Source organism: Ctenopharyngodon idella, chromosome 3, assembly GCF_019924925.1.
Source record: "Ctenopharyngodon idella isolate HZGC_01 chromosome 3, HZGC01, whole genome shotgun sequence".
NCBI lineage: Eukaryota > Metazoa > Chordata > Actinopteri > Cypriniformes > Xenocyprididae > Ctenopharyngodon > Ctenopharyngodon idella.
This window is the reverse complement of record NC_067222.1, coordinates 12,534,152-12,554,543: the sequence shown is the minus strand read 5'-3', so window position 1 is coordinate 12,554,543 and position 20,392 is coordinate 12,534,152. Positions and strand designations below refer to the sequence as shown.

General features: G+C 39.6%; 1 long non-coding RNA gene across 5 annotated transcripts; it reads left to right on the top strand.

Annotated features, from left to right (window-relative positions):
* Nucleotides 1-3,946: 3,946 nt before the first annotated feature.
* LOC127510069 (uncharacterized) lies at nucleotides 3,947-18,053 on the top strand. Of its 5 annotated transcripts, XR_007929450.1 has the most exons (5): nucleotides 4,028-4,277; nucleotides 4,588-4,809; nucleotides 4,932-5,027; nucleotides 14,140-14,270; nucleotides 16,156-18,053. It is a non-coding gene; the product is annotated as an uncharacterized LOC127510069 (long non-coding RNA). The 5 variants fall into 5 exon arrangements; XR_007929449.1 differs by lacking the exon at nucleotides 16,156-18,053 and having other exon boundaries at nucleotides 3,947-4,080; nucleotides 4,588-4,733; nucleotides 14,140-14,570; XR_007929448.1 differs by lacking the exon at nucleotides 16,156-18,053 and having other exon boundaries at nucleotides 3,947-4,080; nucleotides 14,140-14,570.
* The last annotated feature ends 2,339 nt before the right edge of the window (nucleotides 18,054-20,392 follow it).

The following is a 20,392-nucleotide window of genomic DNA, read 5'->3' as shown; positions in this document are numbered from 1 at the left end:
TGCTAGATCTGCTTATTTTTAGACTCTCAGAAGAAAACAAACACAACCCTAAGTTTATTTGATACAGTGGCTAAAATAATGAGAAACAGAGCTTCAACTTCTGATGTTTCCAAACAGCACAGCAGTAATGACTTTATGAACTTCTTTACTTGCAAGATTGATAATATTAGAGAAAAAATTATAACCATGCAACCATCTACTACATTGTACACTGCATTGTAGTGTCCTTAAGAAAAAATTCTATTCATTCACTGCTTTAGGAGAGGAAGAATTGTCTAAACTTGTTAAATCATCAATTTAAACCATTATTAGAGTTACAAATGATTTGCTCTTATCAGATTGTGGTTGTATCTCACTATTAGTGTTATTGGATCTTAGTGCTGCATTTCAACCACAACATTCTTTTGAACAGACTCAAAAATTATGTTGGCATTAGTGGAATTGCATTGGCATGGTTCAAATCATACTTATCTGACCAGGTCATACGAGATTGTATCGATCACAAGTTCAGTATGTAGTACCGCAAGGCTCAGTATTAGGACCGCTGCTTTTACTGCTGATAAACAAAACTGGATGACTAGTAATTTCCTACTTCTAAATTAAATTTGAATTGTCCTGTGTTCATAAATGTGGTGGCTGTGAAGACAGGTCCCTGTTTGGCTGAACTTGCTCTCGGACGTGTTTTTGGAACCAGCATACCTCGAGCAAGCAAGGTTTGGGTTAATAAACCAAGAGTTCAGGGTATATGTGACGGTAAGTTAACTTTGCTTTCTGGAATACACCCCTGGTCTACATATCCACTGTCATTGGAAAAGCACAACATCTTTATTTTTTGAGAAGATTAAGGAAAGCAAGATTGCCTCAGAAACTTATTGTTAACTTTTACTGATGTGGAGAGTGTACTAACGTATTGCACCACATCCTGGTACAGTAATTGTACAAGAGAGGAACAGAGGGCTCTGCAACAATTTACCAAAATGGCAAAAAATATCATTGGCACACAGTTTCCATCAGTTGAGGACATTTATCTGTCCAGATGTCGGAGCAGAACTAGCAAAATTATTAGAGATCCCTTTCACCCTGCACACTACCTTTTTGATTTCCTCCCTTCGGGTAGGAGATACAGGACAATTTACTCTCATACCAAAAGACTAAAAAAATAGCTTTTTTGCTAGAGCTGTACAACTATTGAACACTTCCTGACCGGTTCCTGTATATAAATGTATATAAATTATATTTGTAATTGCACTACTCACTTTAAACAGTATTTTTTACATACTTTTAAACTATACTGACATTTTTATATTTATTGTGCTTTGTGTTGCCTTTTTTATTTTTAATATTGTTGTTGTTTTACGTATATGTTTGAGAACATGGGATATCAACATATTTTGTTGTCTTGCACAGCAATAAAATGACAATAAAGACTTTAACTTAGCTTTTAATATAAAAAGTCAACCTAACTGACTAACAGAATCAACACTGAACTTACTTAAGCTGGACAATGACACTGTTTTCTTCTAGAGCTGCTGTACAGCACAAACAAACTTTGTTATTTTCCTGTTATCACTGTAAAGCTGCTTTGAAACAATCTACATGGTAAAAAGCACATTATAAATAAAGGTGACTTGTGGTCAAAAAAATATAATGACATTTAAATAAAAATAATACCTTTTTACCTGTTAGCTTTCCTCTGTAACACTCAAGGTACACATACCTTCAAAAGAGACCTTAGGAATGTTAAGGGGTTAATTTTTCCTATCGTCATGAAACTGGTCTTGATAGATTGTTTTAGTCTTACCAAGAACAGTGATGCCAATAATGTCATAGTCTGTTGAACTTGCTGTCAACACTAATGGTTGTTTTTTGTCTCTTTGTGTTGTGATTTGATTTCTAGTATTTTCAGAAGCATGTTACTGCTGGCTGTAAAAACTCAGTCAGTTTGACCGCACTGGTTTAACCCACACAGAACTATGATCATCTCTGTAACCACGGATGTCTGTGAATTTTCACACATTTAGATAACAGTTCCTCTTCTTTATTCAAGTGGGTTTTTACAACTGAATTTCACAACTTTTTCCTTTTGTATAAATGTCTGCTATAGTTGCTGCAAAACATTTACAAATTCACTGTTAGTTTTATTGGTGCAATGTATCTGAAGTGTTTATTTAAATAATTTTATGATTGGAATACGCGCAAACACACACTGCTTCATAAGTGGACAGAACTATGCGTAAGCAGCAATCCCACTGGCTACACAGCAAACCCCCAGTGTTAAACACACTGAGTATATACAGGTATATAACTGTCAGGGTTAAAACTCACACATACCAGAAAACATTTTAAATTCCAAAATAATTCAACTTTAAACACTAACAGATCTCCCCATTAATATCAAATCACAACCCTAAGTATTTATTTGATACAGTGGCTAAAATAATGAGAAATAAAGCTTCAACTTCTGATGTTTCCAAAGAGCACAGCAGTAATGACTTTATGAACTTCTTTACTTGCAAGATTGATAATATTAGAGAAAAAATTATAACCATGCAACCTGTCTACTACATTGTACACTGCATTGTAGTGTCCCTAAGAAAAAATTCAATTCATTCACTGCTTTAGGAGAGGAAGAATTGTCTAAACTTGATAATTCATCAATTTAAACCATTATTAGAGTTACAAATGATTTGCTCTTATCAGATTGTGGTTGTATCTCACTATTAGTGTTATTGGATCTTAGTGCTGCATTTCAACCACAACATTCTTTTGAACAGACTCAAAAATTATGTTGGCATTAGTGGAATTGCATTGGCATGGTTCAAATCATATTTATCTGACCAGGTCATAAGAGATTGTATCGATCACAAGTTCAGTATGTAGTACCGCAAGGCTCAGTATTAGGACCGCTGCTTTTACTGCTGATAAACAAAACTGGATGACTAGTAATTTCCTACTTCTAAATTAAATTTGAATTGTCCTGTGTTCATAAATGTGGTGGCTGTGGAGACAGGACCCTGTTTGGCTGAACTTACTCTCGGACGCGTTTTTGGAACCAGCATACCTCGAGTAAGCAAGGTTTGGGTTAATAAACCAAGAGTTCAGGGTATATGTGACGGTAAGTTAACTTTGCTTTCTGGAATACACCCCTGGTCTACATATCCACTGTCATTGGAAAAGCACAACATCTTTATTTTTTGAGAAGATTAAGGAAAGCAAGATTGCCTCAGAAAATTCTTGTTAACTTTTACCGATGTGGAGAGTGTACTAACATATTGCACCACATCTTGGTACAGTAATTGTACAAGAGAGGAACAGAGGGCTCTGCAACAATTTACCAAAATGGCAAAAAATATCATTGGCACACAGTTTCCATCAGTTGAGGACATTTATCTGTCCAGATGTCGGAGCAGAACTAGCAAAATTATTAGAGATCCCTTTCACCCTGCACACTACCTTTTTGATTTCCTCCCTTCGGGTAGGAGATACAGGACAATTTACTCTCATACCAAAAGACTGAAAAGATAGCTTTTTTGCTAGAGCTGTACAACTATTGAACATTTCCTGACTGGTTCCTGTATATAAATGTATATAAATTATATTTGTAATTGCACTACTCACTTTAAACAGTATTTTTTTTTACATACTTTTAAACTATACTGACATTTTTATATTTATTGTGCTTTGTGTTGCCTTTTTTTATTTTTAATATTGTTGTTGTTTTACGTATATGTTTGAGAACATAGGATATCAACATATTTTGTTGTCTTGCACAGCAATATAATGACAATAAAGACTTTAACTTTACTTTTAATATAAAAAGTCAGCCTAACTGACTAACAGAATCAACACTGAACTTACTTAAGCTGGACAATGACACTGTTTAGGCAATGACACAGTATTAGGCAGTATCTTAGCGAAAGTGCATTTCTTTCAGTTTTTTTCCATTCAAAAAGTTGCATCGTATATGACGTAAGCATGCTTCGGCCTGAAACGTTAAGTGCAAGTGTGAGTGCGGGCCAGTGGGGAAGTGGGGAGGGGGGAAATCGCGCTCAGGCTCGGTTCAAGGCAACCATGCCTAGTGTGAGTACACCCTAACTCAGGAACACACTGCTGGGATGTGGAGGTTAAAGAGTTTCTGCTGGATTCACGGAGTAACTATAGCATCAAACCAAAGGAAGGGATGTGATTGTTTTAACACTGATGTCTAGAGTGTGGAGTATGAACAGGAAGGACTGTCTGAACCATCTGGCTTTTGTAATAAACGAAAGCTTGATCATGTGAGAGTGTATCTGGAGTACACTGTAAAAAATCCAACTTGCAAAATGACTAATGTTAACAAATACAACATTTTAATTTAATAATGTATTAAGAAATGTTGAAATTAACATTAAGATTAATAAATGCTGTAGAAGTATTGTTCATTCTTTAATGTTAACTAAAGTAGTGAACTAATGTTAACTAATAAAACAGTCTAAAGTGTTACCATCATTTATTAATATTTTATGTTGTTTTAAACATTAATGTTAATTTTGTAGTAAATGTAACATTGCACCTCTCAAATTATTTCTTTTTTTTCCCTTTTCATAGGTTTGGAATGCAGTGTAAGCTTTGCAAATTTGCCCACAGTATACTAGCAGAGAGGTCCTCTTGAAACATTACAGGTTTCACCACTATCAAGGGTGATCCTGGAAGCAGCCTTGCTTGTTACTGACTGCATCTGCACTTTCAAAACCGTAGGTGCCTTAAAATCTCATTTGATAAGAGCACACAAACAGAGTGCTGCAGTTAAAGAGCACTTTAATTTTTCATGTGAGTTATGTGATTTTAAAGATTTTTGTCAGCCATCTCAGTTTTTATTTTTAAACCATATTAGAAATCACTTGAAGAAATATGACACAGTCAAATGTCCTTTTTGTTTTTCTGTCTTTCAGACCTCAGATATCCTTGCTCAAAGAAAGGCAACAGCTCTCAAAGGGCTCCCTGTGTTTATGAGGGAAAAGTCAGAAAACGTCCTGAAGACCTGCCTGGTAAGAAAATGTGTTATTATCAGCATACACTATCCAAAACAACTGTTCTATCAGACAAGAGGCAGGGAAAAGAGTAGAAAGCAGGAGACAAAGTAAAGGTAAAAAATAGTTTATTTAATAATTGTTAACACTTTACAATATGGTTTCATTTGTTAACAAAAGTTAATGTATTAACCATGAGCAATACATTTGTTACTGTATTTGTTACTCTTTGTTAATGTTAGTTAAAGGGATAGTTCACCCCAAAATGAAAATTTTGTCATTAATTACTCACCATTGTGTCGTTCCAAACTTGTAAGACTTCCATTCATCTTCAGAACACAAATGAAGATCTTTCTGATGCAATCAGAGATTTCTGTCCCTCAATTGACTGCCTTTGCTACAACCACTTTGACGCTTCAAAAAGTTCATAAAGAGATTGTAAAACTAATTCATATGAATCAAGCGGTTTAGTCCAAATTTTCTGAAAAGACTTGATCGCTTTTTATGATGAATAGTTTTAATTTAGGCTTTACTTACATGTAAACATTGATCCGCGAACATAAGCTCAACCGAACATAAATAACGGACTAGAATTAACCTCTTGCAGAAGCTCAAACGTGCTGTGTAACCAATGAGGTTTATTATTGTGTGTAACGCAGCACGTTTGAGCTTCTGCAAGAGGTTTGTTCTTGTGCGTTATTTACGTTCGGTTGAAAATCTAAGATTTCATCAAAAATATCTTAATTTGTGTTTGAAGATGAACAAAGGTCTTACGAGTTTGGAACAACATGAGGGTTAGTAATTAATGACAGAAATGTCATTTTGGGGTGAACTAACCCTTTAATAAAAAACAACTGTTCAACGTTTGTTACTTCAGTTCATTAACTGTCATCAAATCCAACTTTCGGTTTTAATAATGTATTAGTAAATATTGATATTAACATTAACAAAGATTAATAAATGCCGAGGAAGTGCAGTTCATTATTAGTTCATGTTAATTAATGTAGTTTACTAATTTTAACTAATGAAATCTTGTTGTAAAGTGTTACCGAATAATCTTAGTTTAGCTTTTCTCAGTGATCAGTCTGATCTTATCTGATAGCACAAATTCACCAAGTGTTATACCAAGGCAAAGACAATGGAACATTTTTTTCAGCCAAAAATGAGTAGGTTTAGAGTTGACAAATCCATATAAATCCAACCTGGTTTAGATCAGGTTCAACTAACTCACAACTGGCTCCAAGCCTTCTTGCAGGAAGGAGAGCACAGATCTGACCGAACATGATTGGGGGTCCTCTCAGTGAGAGGAGCACCATTCGACAAACAGGTTCCACTTCAACGCATAGAGGTTCCTCGTAGAAGGAGCTCTAGCGGAAGTAATAGTGTCTACGATCGCTTGCGGGAGATCACTCAGAACCTCCGCGTCCCGTCCAGGGACCACACACCGACCTCGTGCTTGTCTGTCAATAGCTCCTGGAAGCGGCTTAGTGCAAGACATACTGCTAGCAACTCGAGGCAATTGATATGCCACTGCAGTTGAGGACCCGTCCACAGACCCGACACTGCATGCCCGTTGTACGTGGCCCCCCACCCTGTGGCAGAGGCATCTGTGTGGACCACAGCATGCCTGGACACTTGTTCGAGGGGAACTCCAGCCCGCAGGAACGAAGGACCCGACCACTTGATGAGAGTGCGACGGCAGTTCGGTGTCACGGGGACACGGAACGTACCGCACTGCCACGCCCATCTTGGGACCTGGCCGTGGAGCTAGTGTTGAAGCGGCCTCATATGAAGCAATCTGAGCGGCGTGACTGCGGCTGTGGATGCCATGTGCTCCAGGAGCCTCTGAAAGAGTTTCAGTGGGGCCGCTGTCCTGCTCTTGAGCGTACTCAGGCAGTTCAACACTGACTGGACGCGCTCCTCTGTGAGGCGCGCTGTCTGGGCGACCGAGTCCAGTTCCATACCGAGATAAGAGATCCTCTGCCCGGGGGCGAGTTTGCTCTTGTCCCAGTTGACCCGAAGACCCAACCGGCTGAGGTGAGCTAACACCATATCCCTGTGTTCGCACATATGCTCTCGCGAGCTGGCCAGGATAAGCCAGTCGTCGAGGTAGTTGAGGATGCGAACGCCCTGTTTCTTAAGCAGAACAATGGCCACCTCCGCAACCTTCGTAAAGACGCGGGGCGACAGGGCCAGCCCGAAGGGTAGGACTTTGTACTGATATGCCCGACCCTCGAACGCAAACCGTAGGAAGGGTCTGTGTCGAGGCAGAATCGAGACATGAAAGTACGCATCCTTCAGGTCGATCGCTGTAAACCAATCCTGGGGACGGATGCATTCGAAAATGCGCTTCTGCATAAGCATCTTGAACGGCAGCCTGTGAAGGGACCAGTTCAGGACAAGCAGATCCAGGATTGGCCGTAGCCCACCGCCCTTCTTGGGTACAATGAAGTAGGGGCTGTAAAACCCTGACTTCATATCGGTTGGAGGAACCGACTCGATTGCATCCTTCGCCAGGAGGACAGCAATCTCCGCGCGGAGAACAGGTGAAGCTGAACAGCTGAACACCGGGGGACGCCGGGTGAACTGAATCGCATAGCCGAGTCTGATAGTCCGAATGAGCCAGCGGGACAGGCTGGGGAGCGCTATCCAGGCTTTCAGACACTGAGCCAGTGGGACCAAAGGCACCACAGACGTACCGGGGGTGGGGCAGCGAAGCAGAGTGCTGGGAGGCGGCCTCAACCATCACACTGGGACCTGCTGGTGATGTGAGAGGGGGCTGCGAGTGGCAAGGCGGGGCCTCGCACACTGACAGCCGCGCCCTCTTGCTGGGGCATTTCCATCAACGCTTTTGCTTGGTACATCTGCAAAAGGGCCATGGCATGCAGGGCGGAGGCAGCTTGTCCGCAGGCTCTGTAAGCTTTCTCCGTCAGTCCTGACGAGAATTTACAGGCCCGGGATGGGAGACGCGGTTCACCATGCCAGCCAGCGGCCGTTGGACACAGCTGCATCGCAACAGACCGCTCAACCGGGGGAATCCACATGTATCCCCTAGCCTCTCCGCCATCCAGGGTGGTGAAGGCGGACGAGGGGCCAGGTCTAGCACGAACGCTATAGGGCGTCCGCCAAGACTTGGTCACCTCATCATGCACCTCCGGGAAGAAAGGCATCAGGGCGGGGCGCTGGGCACCAGCGCGGGCCGCCCCGAGGTACCAATCATCAAGCCGAGATGGGCCGGGACATGGTGGAGGATTATATTTCCCGGCAGCCCGGGAAAGCATAGCCGTCAACTCAGGATCGGCCTCGGGCAACGCTACTGTCCCGGAGGGAGGTAACGCAGCCGAGTCTTCATCTCCTGAGGACTCTTGCTCACCTTCCGATGCCGCGATCAACATACGGTCATCCGCGGTAGTGATGCGCGGGTCGGCTTTTTTTCCAACCCGCGGGTCCCGCTTTTGTGAAATTATATAGCCCGCCCCAGCCTGCCCCGCACCACTGTATCTATTTTTACAACCCGCCCCGCCCCGCACCTGCGACCATTAAACAGACATATAGGCATTGTAATGTTAAATAAACACAGCCTTTATTTCAGCCTGAAAGTGCTTGGAAACATCGCCCTGTAAACTGGCAACAACATCCGATTGAATATGAACCATAAACCAGGTCATATTAATAACAAGATAATGGTAAATATTTTCAACATTTAGAAAGCAGCCTATTCATCTAATGGACTAAACATTTTTTTTTGATTTGTACGAGGCTGACAGTTTACAGTGATAACCGCTGAACTTTAATCAATCAATCAATCAATCAATCAATCTTAACAGACTCCAGGTCCAATTTTAAAAGGAAAAATGAAAAGAGAGAGAGAGAAAGAGAAAGACAATAGCCCACAGCATCTACCACACATTTAATGCACAGAAATGTTCATTTAGCATTTTTACGTTCGCTGTGCAAAAAAAGAATGGCATCCACTGTACCGGGGTTTAATCTATTTCGCCTCGACTCCAGCACCCGGCCAGCAGAGCTGAATGTGCGCTCGCTTGATGCGCTTGTGGCCGGGATACAGAGAATCATTTTAGACACCTTGGCAAGCACAGGAAAGGCGATTGACTGCGACTGCCAGAAGTTTAGAATGTCCTCTCCGTCCCAGAAGAACTGGCCCTCAATGTAGCGCTGAACCTCGTCTCTCTCGGCAACTTCTTCACTATCATCCTCCCACTCACTAAACTCATCTCTTTTTCTTTTGACTCGCTCGGCTTCGTCAACTAAAAATAAAACGTAACAATATTTAAGCTTTTAAACATACATTAGACCACTGTAGCTGAAACGCAAGACCCGGGCCTACAGGCCTATTTATTTGCTGGTGGTGCTACTCACCTCGAGGGAGTCGGGGCATCGGCTCTGGCTCCCTGACACTTGCTGGAGGTGTAAGCGACGCACTGTCAAATTCCCTGACAAGTCTTCTGGCCTGGTCGTACACAGCGTTTCTCTCCTCCGCTTGAAACATCTTCAGGGACTTAAAACGGGGACAAAGAAACGTTCCAAGCTTGTGGGTGACGCTGATGGACATTTTCTCGTTCAGCAGCTGCGTTGCCTGTGCCCAAATATAAACCATGTACTCTGGATCACCGTATTGGGGCTCGCAGTGTTTCTTTAGTTTAAAAAACCAAAGCACGACCAGCTGAATAGTTGGATACGTGTCACCCTCCATCTCTTCACTTGCAGTTTTAAAAGACAACAAAAATTCAGTAACTGTGTTTAACACATCCAGCTGAATGCCATCCATTCTGTGGAGCTGATCTTTCTCCTGCAAGGCCTGTTGGATTTCATGGTACTGTTTACTGACTGACTGCATCATTGCAACTTTACTATTCCATTGGGTTTCGCATTCCTGTGTCACGGTGTGTGGGAGTTGTACTACAGTGCCGGATTTTTTCAGGTATGTCACGAGGCTTTTGCACTTAGCAATGATATCACTAACTTCGCGCATGTATGTTGGCGTGTTCTCTTTTACATCAAATGTGTGTTTGAGAACGATGTTGATGACATGTGCTGTGCACGGCATCCACTTGTAGCTGCGAAGGGCTGCTTTTATGTTTGCGCCCTGGTCACTAACAAACATTACGTTTGATATGCGAGCAGGTTCAATGCCAAAGTCATGCAGCTCCTTAATAATTTGCTCATGGATGTTGTGCGCTGTCTTTTTTAGAGTAGAGTCAAATTCAGCTGTGCTTATGACACGGCTCTCCAGTTTCCAGTCGTCATTAATGAAGTGACCAGTAAACGCCGTGTATGCTCGTTTGTTGAACTCATCAGTCCACATGTCAGTGGTAATAGCTATGCCACAATCCAGAGCTTTATTTATCTTCTTTGAAAGGATTTCTTTTTTTTCTTGCGCGGTTGCTTTAGCTCTGTCGCAAACAGTTTGCCTGTGAGGGAGTACACTGCCGGCATTCACACGTCCGTAACGTGAACCAATGTTAATTAGACACTGGGCTACGGTTTGAAATCCATCTCCAGATACTATGTCGAAGGGCCGCAGATCTCGACAGCACAATTCAACACAAGCGTCTGTGACCTCGGACTTCACATGTGCTGATACTTTACTTTTGAGGAAAGCAGTAATATTTTGAGACGTGTCACTGTCGTTCTTTTTCTTAGACCCCCCACAAATATGTCTTGCCATGCTAGAAGTGCCTGTTTTGTGGCTCTCGTGTTTGTACATTTTTTCACACGAGTTGCACTTCACATAGCCGATACTGCTGTTGTCTCCTGCTGCAATTATTTCTGAGAACCGGTCCCAAACATTAGATTTTGCAGCCTGACCTGTTTTTCTTTTAATTATGTAAGTTTCCGACCTCAATTTCTCCCGCACCTCATCTTCCATCTTCTTCACTTTTATTTTTTTCATTTTTGTTGTTGTGGCTGGCGGCCGGAGCTGCTTGGCGTGCCGCTTATGTGACGTGTCAGGTCACGCCAAAGGTTTGGGGACATAAGTTACGTTGCTACGGCCTTCGTATTGTAACCTTATCAAAGAACCTAATAAAATATGAAAATAGATATTTCCAAATATTTAATATAGGCTACAGAAAATTGCACGCAACATACATGGATTTTTTAAAATTGTTTTTAATGACCCGCCCCAACCCGCCCCGCATATAAAGTGACAATTTCTTTGCCCGCCCCAACCCGACCCGCGGGTTACCTGTGGGGTCCGCGGGTCGTATCACTAATCCGCGGGTGCGCCGAAGGAAACGGATGGCCGCTACGTAGAGGGACCAGCACGCTCCAACGGCAGCAACGGGGAAGCCCTGACCGTGATCCTCAGATCACCCTGCCTACACGCCGACGCACCATCATCCCGGCTGAAGCCAGAGAAAACGGCAGAACAGGGCATAGGGGAGGTCGATCTCAACACTGCGATAGTCATGTTCCCACAATGAGAACATGAGCTATCCACAAAAGCAGCTTCAGCGTGCTGAACGCCCAGGCACGTGATGCAGCGATTGTGACCATCAGCGGGGACCAATGAACGACCGCATCCAGTAACGCACAGACGAACTGACATCTTGAAAAAGACACAGGGTTCATCTGTGAAGCTCTTTTAGAAGGGAAATGCTCAGCTCTCATGTGCCGAAGCACACAGGGAGTGTCACGATGTGTTCGGGTACACCACTTCCTGAACACAACGGAGGAACCAGTCCAAATCGCAACAGACAAAGCTGGGAAGATTTGCTGTTAAAACAGCAGTTGAGAGTTTATAGCTCAGGCTCCTCAGTAAGCTTGCGACCTCGCTGAAGTCCCATGACACCAACACAAGACGCTGTACACCACAAGGCTTGTAGAGTTTCACTCTCAGTCTGAAAGCTGGAGAACACAAACGGTTGACTCCGAAGAGAAAGACAGAGTGCGATTGCATCTGCTCCCCTATTTATACCACCTGGCGGGGGCGGTGCGCATTATGCAAATATCGCACGCCAACTCCATTGGCTTGTTTTAGTTCACTTGAAGCTGATAGGGCTCTCTAGCGATATCCCAATTTGTCGGTCACTACTGACGTATGTCGAACATGACCGACTGAAAGGGAACAGGCTGTTCTTGACTGTAGTCAAAAATAGGCATTTACAACATGGGTTTATAAATTATCTGTGAGGTATTTTAAGCTGAAACTTCACAGACACATTCTGGGGACACCTGAAACTTAAATTACATCTTATAAAAATAGGCATAATAGGTCACCTTTAAACATGTATTATGTTGCAGTAGAACAAATCCATTTTACAGTACATTTGACTTGAGGTTTTACATTGGACAATGAAACAGTGAAATCATTCAGATTTATTATTGCCCCAACTAAAAAAAATGCAAATAAATAATTATCCATTTCTCTTTTTTTTGGTAAGGATTTAAAGGGTTAAAGACAATTACTTTATTCAGCTTATATTCCAACACATTTTTGTGTGTACATTTTATTACATGTTTTGTTATGAAAGTGATTAATATAAAACAGAATTTGCACAAAATAACATCTACTTTTGATCAGTAATGCAGAGCAAAAACAATCCTGGATTTCTGCATTTAACAAAGTATCAATTTCCTTTATTTACATTAACTTTTGACAATGATAACATCAGTTGTTGTAGGACAATGAAATGTTAATTTTTTTCAATACTGCAATGGAATATTGCTCTCTATTTGTGTTGTCCCCTGTCAGGTGGATCCAGTTCATACTTTTTCATTTTGTCAGGTTGAATTCAAAGATTTGTTATTTGTTCTGCTGTTTGACCGATTTGTTTCACTATGTTTTTTAAACCAGAAATTCCTTTCTGCATCTCATTAAAGAATTTATCTTTCTCCCTAAACTCTTTTATATTTATTTGTTCATGTGTGGGTTTAGCAGGTTTGTCATGTCGCCTCTTGTTGTCTTCGATAATCTCTTTGAGGATTTCAGGCACAGAACTAACCTTGGCGATCATTTCTGCAAGGTTTCCAGACAAATGCATGATTTTAGACATCTGGTCACCCACTTTACTGCTGTCATGTTCCTGAATTAAGTGCCTTTTTTCAAAGCGGTAGGCAAAACGTTCACTTAATGCCTGGGCTGTGTGGTCTGATAGCCAAGGGTCTCTCAATATTTCCACAGCATGTTGACAGATTTTTTCCAATACATCAATAATAGAGTTACTTTTATCCTGAATTCCCTTAAGTTCCTCTTTAATTTTTTGTTTTAAGTTCTCCTGCTGTAGTTTCTTGTATCGCCCAAAAGCAAGTCTTAATCCACCAGCTATAGCCATACCTGCCCCTGCTGCAGCAACAATGATAGAAACCTCTTCATTAAATACAGATAAAGCTAATCCCACAAACAGGACAGCCAGTCCATATCCCCCCACCCTCACTCCTGCTATAGAGCTGCAAGCAGAACTTATGTAAATGGGTTTTAACTCATTAAAAAGATGATCCATTGTCTCTAGATGCTTGTGGCATTCAGGAGAAAAATCCTTCTGGAGTCTATTCAGTTCCTCACTCAGATGAATAAAAGATCTGAAGGAAAAACAAAAAACAAACATCAGCGATATTTATAAGTTATATTCTGTATGTTTTGCTACATTTATGGTAAACGTGTTATAACTGCTATGTTCAGATGATACTCTACGATATATACAGTAGAGTTGTTGCTACCCAGGTTCATTGGAAACACGTGCCTCTACCTACATTTCTGCAAAACTCACATACCTATACATACAAATCACGGCAGTTTCCAGCTGAAACGAACACTAGAGGCGGTAAAACTCTGACATTTATTCCTTTTCACACAAAAAACGTTTTACAGCACCAGAGTTTCGATCAAGAAAGCGTAATTTTCGCACAATTCCTTGTACAATGCTATGACTTCAAAACAATTCTAACATGCTGTGAGATTTAAAAACTGATACTTATGAACATTAGTGATGCATATACAGCTTCATCTGTATGACTTTTCTAACTCAGTGAGTTTGCTCCGCTATGAATCCTGTGAAACTGGTTCAACAAAACAGCTCAATCCCGTGTATAATGAAATTTAAATAGCACAGTTGCATCAGCAAATACATATTCATGACATAATAATGGTAATATGTTTAAATTACAGGTTTTCTCCTCTGCTATTGACGCTTGCTGGTTGGTGCGAGATGCATTCTGGGATACCTGGCTGTCTCAAGTCCGCAGAAGTCACCTCTTGATGCATCCTCGATAAAAGGGACGGATCAAGAACACATCCGGGTATTTGAACTGTACTTGGCTAGATATGAACTTTGAATTGGAACAGAACTTGAAACTGATGAGTTTCACAAGAACAGACAAGAACGTATATTGAGAAACGGCCCTGAAATGGGTGTGTCAGATATAGAGAGACATACAAAATGTGCAGGACAGGTTTGAGAACCAATGTGATACAGCATTAACCTTTTAGCCTGAATCTTTCAATTCTGAAACGCCGTAACACGTGCCTGAAGTAGCATAATAAAAAAAACCTGCAGTACGTTCCTGTGCCAACGTAATAAAAACGTGCCATGTATTGAATATGTGTTTAAGTGCCACACTAGATATTCCACTTTGAAACTGCCACAAAATGTGCAGTAAGGTACGTAATATCGGTGTTGCAGAAACAACGCCACAAGCATGTATTTCCAATGAGCCTGGGCTGGCTTTTTATTAAGCCTCTGCATGAAGTGAAACCCATAACAACATATTAAAACAACAACAATCTCTCACGACATGGTAAGTGGTTCCTCCATGCTCCCTCGCCGATGATGATGTCTGGGTGAAGCCATTGTTGCTGTGATGAAATAGCACAAGTGTTATTTGTCATGCGCCATGTCAGGACAAGCTAGAACCACATAGCAAAGTTAAGTGGCTAAAAAGATCATAATGCAAACAGTCAAGGCTGGCTAAGCTACAAAAACGTATATATTTCAACCAGCTGGACTTAGCATGTCCACAAAGTGGCAATAATAACATGTAATGCCAAAATGTTTGAAACTTGCATTGCAAAGCCATTATATTATCATTAGAGAGTTACTTGCTCATGCATTTGTATTTCATATAGTACATTGTAATGTGGCAGGGGCAATGAAGCATTTACATTAACTAACCTAATGAGTTAATTTTGAAGTTAACTTGTTGCAAGTGGATCACGGAAGTGAATCAGCCAGGTAAGTGTGACACTTTTGCTGCTTTAGTTTAAGTCGAGTTTTGTTTTTGTCTGTTGTGTTAAATGTACAGTGTAAACTATATTAGACAAAGGCCTGTATAGTTACACTTAGCTAATATGTACAGTTGTAGAATTTTGAATGGTTACTTTTGCGCAAACATCCTTTTGCGTAAACTTCCTAACGTAATACTCACATTTCAGTATGAATGACACTTGAAATTATCTGATCCCTCGATTCATGTGGATGGTATTAGTTTCACATTTTTCCTCTTCTTTCATAGTTTTATGGAGAGAATGACATCTTTGCAGTAGAATTCGTTGAATAAAACTGTCCTGGAAAACGGAGCAGGTTGTCAAGCAGCGCATACATGTCAAGCAGCGGATATAAAACATGAAATAGCAGCGGATATAAAACATGAAAAGACACAAACTGACAAACGCTACAAACAGAACGAAATTAAACTGTGGAGTGTGTTAGAAAGGCCATCTCCCGCTTCCGCGCGGCGCACTGTGCGCAGTTTCGCTTTCATCTGCGCGTGCGCGCTCACACAAGGAGAACAACATAGGAAAAGTCATCTTAAAAGCACATCAGCATCGATGTCATAAACAGCATTCAACAATAGGAAAAGTTGCTTTAAGAATTGCAGAAGAAGGATCGCACATGTGGAACGATACAGACACTAGTTTTAAAGTCTTTCATTGGCAGATTCCTGTTGGATGCAAAAAGGTTTTCCCCTCACATGATGTGAAACATTTACGAAAACGAAATTGTTCCTATTTCTAATATGTGTTTTAATACTTAATATTCACGCATGGAAATTTAATTATATATTACATGTGCATATGAGGATGTTTCATCACTGCTGTCCACTAGATGACGCTCAAAAGCAGGTGTGGTGACCTCACTGTGAGTTTCCTTTCTGCATCTGACTCTCCATTTATTTCACTTCACAGGTCAAACTTCAAGAGTTTTAAACCTAAACTCTAGTGTTGATTCATCATTCTTACACATCAGCTGATTTGGTATTTCATCACTTATATAGATCAGTTCTGGTGGCTGTTTGCTCTCTTCGTCGTCATCATCATCATCTTCATCAATCTTGATGTGTTCCAGAAAAGGATCTTCAAGTGAGTCCAGAAGCTTTAATTGTGTCAGAAAGAGTCATGAAAACTAAAACTAAAATATGGTTATTAATGAGTACCAGTAATGGGCACAATATGCTTTTTTTATTGATGCAAATTACCCTTATCTGTAAATGTGCACTTTATAATTATACAGCACAATTTTATAATTTTCCAGTAAAGTAAAATAGCCTAATTTGTGAACCTCACTTTGAAAGCCTCTGTCCTAAACAGTAACCTAAAATCTCTCTGAGTACATGTAAATACTACGATAAATATAATACTATTTTATTAATAAGTATCATTCTGTGTTCAGATGTTTTCAGAGATCAGAGCTGAGCGTCTGTCAGCGCAATGATTTAGAAAACAGGAGTGAATTTGACTGAAACACATGTAAGAGCTGATGATGTTTTAATGTACAGATGAGGCAGAAGCTTTCTGAATCTCCATGTTAAAAGAATCTGAATGGATCCCGATTCTGGTGTTCCAATAAATCATCTGGGCCATATACCTCAATGCAATAGTGATCCCAAAAAACTTTCCTGTCCATTCTAAAGCCATGGCAAAACATACGGTGAAACTTTGGCCCACATGCGCTCATGCCATGCTATATATCAGGCCAGTGTGCCAACTATCTGCCACATTTGGCCCAAATGTTTGATTAGCAGGTTTATAAAGCATCCAGTTATGATTGGAATTTACTGTATAACGCGGAATGTCACGGAATTTGGATGAATAAATCGAAAGAGGTGTATTACGATTAATCAAACTGAAATTGCACCATGAGCTGGTTATTAATTATGATTATTAATCTTGAACTGGTTTCAGTTCTCCGCCTTGTAAACAATGCCTAAATAATGTCTTTTGCTCAGGAAGTTCATTTAGAGTCGGTGATTTTGCTCAAGTAGGTTATTTTAGTTTTCTGCCACCACATTGCGGCCGCAACTCTTATTTTGTTTTGACTCAGTGCCACCCACTTCTAAAACAAGAGGGAGAAAAATCCCCTAGTCTAAACCAACTTCAACAGCGTCAGGTCATATTGTCAAACTTAAGTCTTTCTCTTTTTGTTTTTTGTTAAAACATGTCTTGGAAAATATTCCTTTTGTAAACAATGTCTCTTGTAAACTGAATATATAATCTCAGACTTTAAAATGGAGTCAGCTGACACTTCTCTTCTCACTATTTCAATAAAAAGCCTGCATATATTATTACTTTTGGGTTGATATACCTGCATAGACCTACTTAAAATCTAGGTATTTGCATGAAGCATATTTAACATATTCTATGCAACAAAATAAAACACATGCTACAGTCTGCAACATTTGATGTAGTGAAGGGAAACCACTTAAAGGGATGGTTCACCCGAAAATGAAAATTATCCCACGAACACAATCGGAGATATACCTAAAAATATCCTGGCTTTCCAAAGATTTATAATGATAGTGAACAGAAGGGTGTGTTTTGAAGCCCCCCAAAAATGCATCCATCCATCATAAAAAATAATCCATACAGCTCCAGTGGGTTAATAAAGGCCTTCTGAAATGAATCAATGAGTTTTTGTAAGAAAAATATCCATATATTTCTGAAATGCTTACAAACGTCCATAGATCCTTTTAGAAATGAATAATTATGTTGGCGTATGATATATTATATAAGATGATCCTCTTAACATTTTTCCAGAAATGTTTAAATGCTTATTCCAATAAAAGCCTTGTCATGCAATAGTAATATATTGTAGTCATTTGTTCAGTTATTTCAAACATGTTCTTCATTTGAGTTGAATCGTGTGGAGTGATTCAGACTGACAGTGTTTTTGAATACACACTTCATGCTGATTTACTGAATCAAACTGATAATCTTGACCGTGAGCAGAGCTGGTATTCAGTGGCGTCTGTGTGATTCGCTCCTCAAGCTGCAGGATTATTCACTTGATGATAATTCACTGATGATTTGTTCAGGACGGGCGTCTGTTCACTCAGGTTCTCTCAGTTTGTGTGGATTCGATGTATGCGAACTGAGTGAACCTGCGGCATCTGTCTCATCTGATCATCTCGTCACTTCCTTCATCGTGAGATTCAGTGTCATTCTAAAGGAGTAAATCAACTCAATCTCTCTCAACATTCATCTGTTTTCATATTTAAACACACATGATCATGTTCTTTTGATTTAATTATGAATCATTAGAGCTGCAGGTCAACATGAACACAATAAACTCATACAGTAACAAATCCTTCATGAACTCTATAAACACTGCTCTGACGCTTTTTTCTGTCATTTTATTTGAGAATGGAGACCATGTTCAGAGGTGAGAGAGACATCATCGACTCTAATCGTGATGTTTATGATGGACAGATGATTTTTAAAGAGACACTTCACTCTGATATATCCCTCATGTCATTCCAAACTTGACTTTCTTTCCTCTGTCAAACAAAAGCAGATTTTTTTTTTAAGAAAACCTTAGTGTTTTTGATCCATGGAAGTAAAGACACAGAGGTTTGGAGTGACATAAAGGAGAGGCAATGATAACTGAGTTTCACTTTTGATACACTTCAAACACATTCATCACTATGAGAATCTGCCTTGACATTATTACAGACTTTCATTAAAGGAGACACACACATCTGTCCTGATTCAGATCAAACTCTGCTGAATTGAGTCAATCATGATGATTCTGAAGAGGGATTATTTGACACATCTGATAAACCCGGCGAAAAGGCTCTGAAAACACCACACCATTCAACCGCTGTTTGTACAAGCATCCGTTCAGGATATGAAACATGTCTCTGTCAATGAGCATGCAAACACTTACTTTTTAACCGCAAGAGATGTAAATCAACCCATGGTTTAGATTTTCTCAACCCAGAAAAACCACAGTGACAGTGATGTGAAACCTACTAGAGACACACGAGTCAAAAGTTTTTATTTATTTTTTACTATGGTATATTGAACTGAATATTTAAGTAAAATATTATGATATATTGATATTTGAAAGTTAGTGTTTTTTTTTTTTCAGACGCTTTTTTGAGACAGTTTTCTTAACCCTAAAACTGCCGGTGTATCCTGGGGGATACAAACATTTGAGAGGCTGTGGGGAAAGGGAAAGTTTGAGTCTCATTTCTTGGTTTCATGTTGAAAGGGTGTTTGCTGTGAATATTTAAATCTGGTGAATTTATTCATAAATGTTTTGTTTAGCTTACGGGCAGCATTTAAAAACAACATGTGGGAAATCCACCCACCCTCGGATAAAAGTTGATACATTTCACATATTTACAATATTTGGAGGGGACTTACATGTTTAAAAAGTTGTTGTTCAGTATAAGCTTATTACGTTTATGTTGAAATTTTATGAATTTAGTTTTTACATTTTTCATAATTTGTGTGTAAATGTTTGTATCTCCCAGGATACGTCGCCCCTTTGGGGGTATAAATCAATTGAAAACAGAAAGCTTGTTTGGCAATGTGTATTACAACATTATAGCTAGATTTTTCACTCATAACTTAAACTAAACATTCTTTGTAACAATAAGTATAATGCCTATTTATGTATATATTGTATAATGCTGTATAATATTTAATACACAAATTTCCCTAATACACATAGGCCCTATAAATTATCAATACGACCAAAACTTTACTGAAAAACTTGTTGTACACAATCTACTTCATGATTTCTGCACTTGATAATTCATACCTTTTTATCATATAAAATCCTTTTTGCTTAAAAATCTTTAATGATTTTTATAAAGTAAATGCAAGATAAACATTTACTGGACTGAAGCAACTTGGATTTACTTGATTATATATATATTTTTTTTAAATTTAAATATTAAAAATTCTTTTTACATTTTTTTCATGTTAATGTAAATTTCAAATATAACACAACAGACTTTTGGGGAACATTTCCTCCAATATATATGCCATAAAAGCCTGATACTAAACACAAGGTGCTTTAGTATAATAACTGTTTATCTTACATTTACTTTATAAAAATAATTAAAGATTTCTGAGCAAAAAATACTTTACTTAATAAAAAAAAAAAGTATGAATTATCAATCAGAGTACAGAAGGC